The sequence below is a fragment of the Cervus canadensis genome, chromosome 4 (assembly GCF_019320065.1).
Source record: "Cervus canadensis isolate Bull #8, Minnesota chromosome 4, ASM1932006v1, whole genome shotgun sequence".
Lineage (NCBI taxonomy): Eukaryota > Metazoa > Chordata > Mammalia > Artiodactyla > Cervidae > Cervus > Cervus canadensis.
The window spans coordinates 10,050,360-10,056,359 of NC_057389.1; positions in this window are offsets into that span (position 1 = coordinate 10,050,360).

A 6,000-nucleotide genomic window follows, 5' to 3' on the forward strand; every position below is an offset into this window, starting at 1 on the left:
TACACACTGCTGCTAAGTTGCTCCAGTCGTGTCCGACTCTGTGCGACCCCATAGACGGCAGCCCACCAGGCTCCCCCGTCCCTGGGATTCTCCAGGCAAGAACACTGGAGTGGGCTGCCATTTCCTTCTCCAATGCGTGAAAGTGAAAAGTGAAAGTGAAGTCGCTCAGTTGTGTCCAACTCTTAGCGACCCCGTGGACTGCAGCCCACCAGGCTCCTCTGTCCATGGGATTTTCCAGGCAGGAGTACTGGAGTGGGGTGCCATTGCCTTCTCCAATACACACTACTACACATAAAATAAACAACCAGTAAGGACATACTGTATAGCCCAGGAACTATACTCAGTACTCTGTAATGGCTGATATGGGAAAAGAATCTGAAAAAGAGTGGATATGTGTATAGGTGTAACTGATTTGCTTTGCTATACACCTGAAACTAACACAGCACTGCAAAGCAACTATACCCCAATAAAAATTTTAAAAAAGTATATCGACATTGAAAAAAAGAATCTTTAAGGGAAGTTAAAGACAACAGGAGACACAAACAAAAATACTAAAGGACACTTAGCCCCTGACACCTACAGCAGAAGGTAAATACAGCTGAACTCCTGGACAAATGAACCTCACACTAAAGGCCACTTTACATCAGTTCCTTTCACCTGATACATCATGCTTGACTGTCAACAAAAAACGACAAGTTGAACTACAAGAGAAAAAACACAGTTTGAAGCATTAAAAAAAAAAAAAAAGAAAAGAAAAGCATCAGAATCAGATTCAGTTGTGACAGAGATATTGGAATGATCAGACCAGGAACGTAAAATAACTATGACTAATATGGCCAAGGCTCTTAATGGCAAAAAAAATGAACATGCCAGAATATGTGGATGAATGTAAGCAGAGAGATGAAAGTGTAAGAAGAGCAAAAGGAAATGCTACAAATAAAAAAGCATAACATAAATATAAAATGGCCAAGAAACACAAAAGAAAAGTCAATATGACATGTAATGAAAAAAATAAAAACCAAAAGAAAACTTTTTGTCTCAAAATACTTAAATAATATTTGGATACACCAAATCCTTGTGAAAGTGTGGAGAAATTAATGTGCGCTTTTCTGCACTATTAGCAGAAACATTAAAAATCTTGAAACACAGAGCAATTTGGCATAATCTAGCAAAATAAAAGAGGCTTCCCTGGTGGCTCAGACAATAAAGAATCTGCTTGCAATGCAGACCTGGGTTCGATCCCCGGGTTGGGAAGATCCTACGCAGAAGGAAGGAAATGGCAACCCACTCCAGTATTATTGCCTGGAAGATTCTCCAGTTTTATTGCCTGGAAAATTCTCCAGTACTATTGCCTGGACAGAGAAGCCTGGTGGGCTACAGTCCATGAGGTCCCAAAGAGTCGGACACACACAAAAAATGTTTATTTTATGTGTCTTTTAACCCAGTAACCCATTTTCTCAGAATTTATTTTTTAGATATACCCACCAAAACATGCACTTGATATAATGAAAGTACTGCATATTCATAATAGTCCTAGCTAGCAAGTAAGTCAGGGTTTCAGGCTGATGAAAATCATTAGGGCTGCTATTTTTGACCTAGGGCATCAGTTCATGTGGAAACAGAGACCAAAACTAAGAGCTGAAATTTCCTAACCCTACTAACTCTCCACGAAAGCAAAGGCTTTCAACATTTGCAACATTTTCCAATGTGCCTGATGTAAGTATTCCCACCGTGGCCAATCCTAAGATACTCAGTTGAAGTCACTGCACAAAGATTTGGGAAAAGATGCACACAACTGACTCCCACAAGCCCAGCTTAGCTGACTCTAGCTCATCACCCTCTCAGGCAAGCAAGAGCACCAGAGTCCAGGTGGAGGTCAGGTTCCCTGGAGCTGGACTTAGGAAAAGGAGGGGTGTGCCTGAGATAAAAGACACCTCCTCCTTGCAAGAAAAGTTGTGACCAACCCAGAGAGCATATTAAAAAGCAGAGACATTACTTTGCCAACAAATGTCCATCTAGTCAAAGTTATGGTTTTTCCAGTGGTCATGTATAGATGTGAGAGCTGGATGCTGAAGAATTGATGCTTTTGAGCTATCATGTTAGAGAAGACTCCTGAGAGTCCCTTGGGCTTCAAGGAGATCCAATCAGTCCATCCTAAAAGAAATCTTTCTTGAATATTCATTGGAGGGACTGATGTTGAAGCTGAATGCCAATACTTTGGCCATCTGATGTGAAGAACTGACTCATTGGAAAAGACCCTGATGCTGGGAAAGATTGAAGGTGGGAGGAGAAGGGGATGACAGAGGATGAGATGGTTGGATGGCATCACCTATGTGATGGACATGAGTTTGAGTAAGCTCCGGGAGTTGGTGATGGACAGGGAGGCCTGGCGTGCTGCAGTCCATGGGGTCGCAAAGTGTCAGACACAACTGAGGGACTGAACTGACTGATAGGCCTGAGATAAAAGATGCAAAAAGCAAACAAAAAAGCAAAAACACTAACAGTTGAATAAAAGTGGTATAATTGATAAGTGGTGAAAACAAAGGAAGAAGAGGAAACATTTGAATACAAAGAGACTGGACAAGAGAAAAAAAAAAATCTTTCCTATCCAAATGTTACCCAATTGTGAGATAGAATGAAAATACTGGAGAGAAAGTGAATCCAGAAGGACGCTCAAGAAACTCCAGTGCATCATGAAAGAAAATATCTTTTCTATGACACTTGAGACTTTTCCTAATGGCAAGATGGTAGCTACTAAGAAGCTGATCTGCCTTTGACAGTGATTTCCTTCAGCACTGTAACCACAGAGGAAGTGTCCTAGGTGGAAAGAACAAACATGAATGTGTGTGGACGAGGTTCCCCCTTCAGCTCTCCCACTGCACGATGGTTGAGCACTGTGGGTGGTGGGCAGCAATGTGGTGAGAACCACAGGCGGGCAATGATCTGTGTCCCTGCTCAAGGGAGATGTACTTTCCTCTCATATAGTTTATTTCTGAAACAAAATCATTGTGGAGAGTAGAGATGGGCTTATCTCCCACTAGTATTATTTTCTAATTTCACAGAAGGAATATATTTCATTCTGGTAATGTTCCATACATAAATAGGCAAAATTCAGAGAAGCATCATTGCATAGAATGAATCAGTGTAGAATTCAAGCATGTTGAATTGTAAAAATTATTAAAATTTCTCCATTGTGGGACTGGCTTGATACCTTCTGGGAGAGCGTTTACACCAGAGAGGGCCACTCTTTCAATCTTACATCCACAAAAACATATTTTTTTTTTGGCTACAGGAAGGCACCTTGTTTCAGCTTCTTTTAGCTAAGTTCTTTCAGATCTGATGATCTTTGTGATAGACTGCTATGGTGAAAATAGCATTCAACTTTTCCCCTGAGCTGAACTGACAGACAAAGCAGAACTATTTTTCTCAGAGAGTTGGTGGAGGATATATTGTTTTACCTCTCCTCACTCCTGGATGCAATTTTAAAGAAAGATTGTCCCATTTTAATGTTCAACAGTCTGAAGAAATTTCATGGTCAGGGAATAATAATCTTCTCAACAAAATTTATCCCCTTGATACCATTTGGCTATATGTCAACATGTAAACATTCAGATCCACCTTATTAGAAAATTGTTTTAATGTAGCTTCACGATCTAGTAAAAGAGACAAGAATGCAGCTTGTGAATAGAGCAAAAAGGCTTAGCTCATTTCATAGGTTTTTTTTAAAGATTGCTCCTGCCTGACTGATTTACCTAAGAACTTTATCAAGGGCAGCTGGAATTGTTGCCTGATCTATATTAATGGAAACTGAAAGGACTGAAGTAATTTGTGAACAGTTATGTGTGAAGATAGAGCTGTAACCACAAGTGGTCACCTTGCCCTTAAGCTATACAGTCCTCCCAGCCACTGGATTATGTAATGGCTATAACGAGGGGAGTCTATGAAATGGAGCATCGTAGAGTGTGGGAGGATCACCCATCAAAAAAAAAAATAACCATTTTGACAGAAACTTTCCTTTTTATAACTGGATGTCCCTGAGATAGTTGGATGAGGTAGACATAGCTTTGAAAGTACAATTTCTCCAGACCAGTGCAGGATGGTTTAGAGCAGAAGCTGCCAAATGGCCTCGTGCTGAGTTGTGTGGGTCAGCAGTCATATTTTCCTCACACGGCAGTAAGTGGGCAGAGAAACCAAAGGCAGTCTCAGAAAACACAACCACAACACACAGCCAGCTGGCACACAGTGGAATGGCCTCCCAGGGTTTATGGCCTGTTCTCTTCTGATTATTAACCTGCTGTCTATTTTGGTGGTCAGTGTCTATGCTCTATCAGCTAATGGATAGATTAAAGATCATCACTGCATATAATAAGACAACGTAAGGCAGTGAGATTAATAATGCAGGAAATGGAAATTGGAGGAATATTAAAAATGAACAAAAATTTTTAAATGCAGTAAACTTAGATGAATCAGTGGCTTTCAACAGTAAATATCATATAGCTTTGAATTTCCAGAGAAGCTTCCAAACATTAGAAGGTAGCATCAGGTTTGAGCTAATGGACTGCAAATCCTCAACTGTTGGCTGCTTTGCTGTTATAACACTTCAGATTCTTTTAGTCCTGCTGCTGCTGCTGCTGCTAAGTCACTTCAGTTGTGTCCAACTCTGTGCGACCCCATGGACGGCAGCCCACCAGGTTCCCCCGTCCCTGGGATTCTCCAGGCAAGAACACTGGAGTGGGTTGCCATTTCCTTCTCCAATGCATGAAAGTGAAAAGTGAAAGTGAAGTTGCTCAATCGTGTCCGACTCCCATGGACTGCAGCCTACCAGGCTCCTCCATCCCTGGGATTTTCCAGCCAAGAGTACTGGAGTGGGGTGCCATTGCCTTCTCCGTTTTTTAGTCCAGTGGTCCTCATTTACTGTGCATTTAAGAGTAATCTGGGGAATTTTAAAAACGTCTGACACACAAGTCCAGCTGCAGATCAATTGAACAACAGTCTATTGAGAATGGGGAACAATGTTAAGTAATTTTAAGAGTCGCCCTTGTCACTATAACTATGGGTTTTGAAACAAGCCTAATTCTTAGTTTTGAAACAAGTCTAATTCTTAATTTTAAGATCATGTCTGAGTATTGTCATTAGTTACTATCATGGGCTGAATTGTGTCCTTGCAAAATTCACGTTAAAATCCTAACCCACAGAGGGGACTTTCCTGGCAGTCCAGTGGTTGGGACTCCATGATCCCAGTGCAAGGGGCGTAGGTTTGATCCCTGGTCAGAGAACTAAGGTCCCATGTGCCACATGTGTGTGTTAAATCGTGTCAGTCGTGTCAGACTCTTTTGTGAGCCGGTGGACTATAGCCTGCCAGGCTGTTGCAGCGGGGTGCCATTTCTTCCTCCAGGGGATCTTCCAACTCAGGGATCAAACATGCATCTTTTTATTCTCCTGCATCAGCAGGCAAGTTCCTTACCACTACGGCCACCTCAGAAGCCACATGCCACATGGTGTGGCCAAAAGGAAATACATGAAGTCAAAAATAATAAAATAAAATCCTAACCTCCAGTCCTTAAGACTTTGGCGTTATTTGGAAATAGCCACTGCAGAGGTAATTAGTTAAGAAGGGGTAGTACTAGAGGATGGTGGTCCCCGGGGTGCTCAGTCTTTCAGTCATGTCTCACTCTTTATGAGCCCATGGACTGTAGCCTGCAAGGCTCCTCTGTTCATACAGCTCTCCAGGCCAGCACACTGGAGTGGGTTGCCATTTCCTTCTCTAAGGGCTCTTCCTAGCCCAGGGATCAAACCCACATCTCTTGCATCTCCTGCACTGGCAGGCAGATTCTTTGCAACTGCGTCACCAAATGGGGAAACTTTGCCATAGAAACACACAGGGTGGACAGCTTGTGACGATGGAGGCAGAGGTCAGGGAGACGCAGCGGAAGCCAAGGAACAGCAAAGACTGCCAGATAAACCAGCAGAGTAGGAGAGATGACGGGGATGGATTCTCCT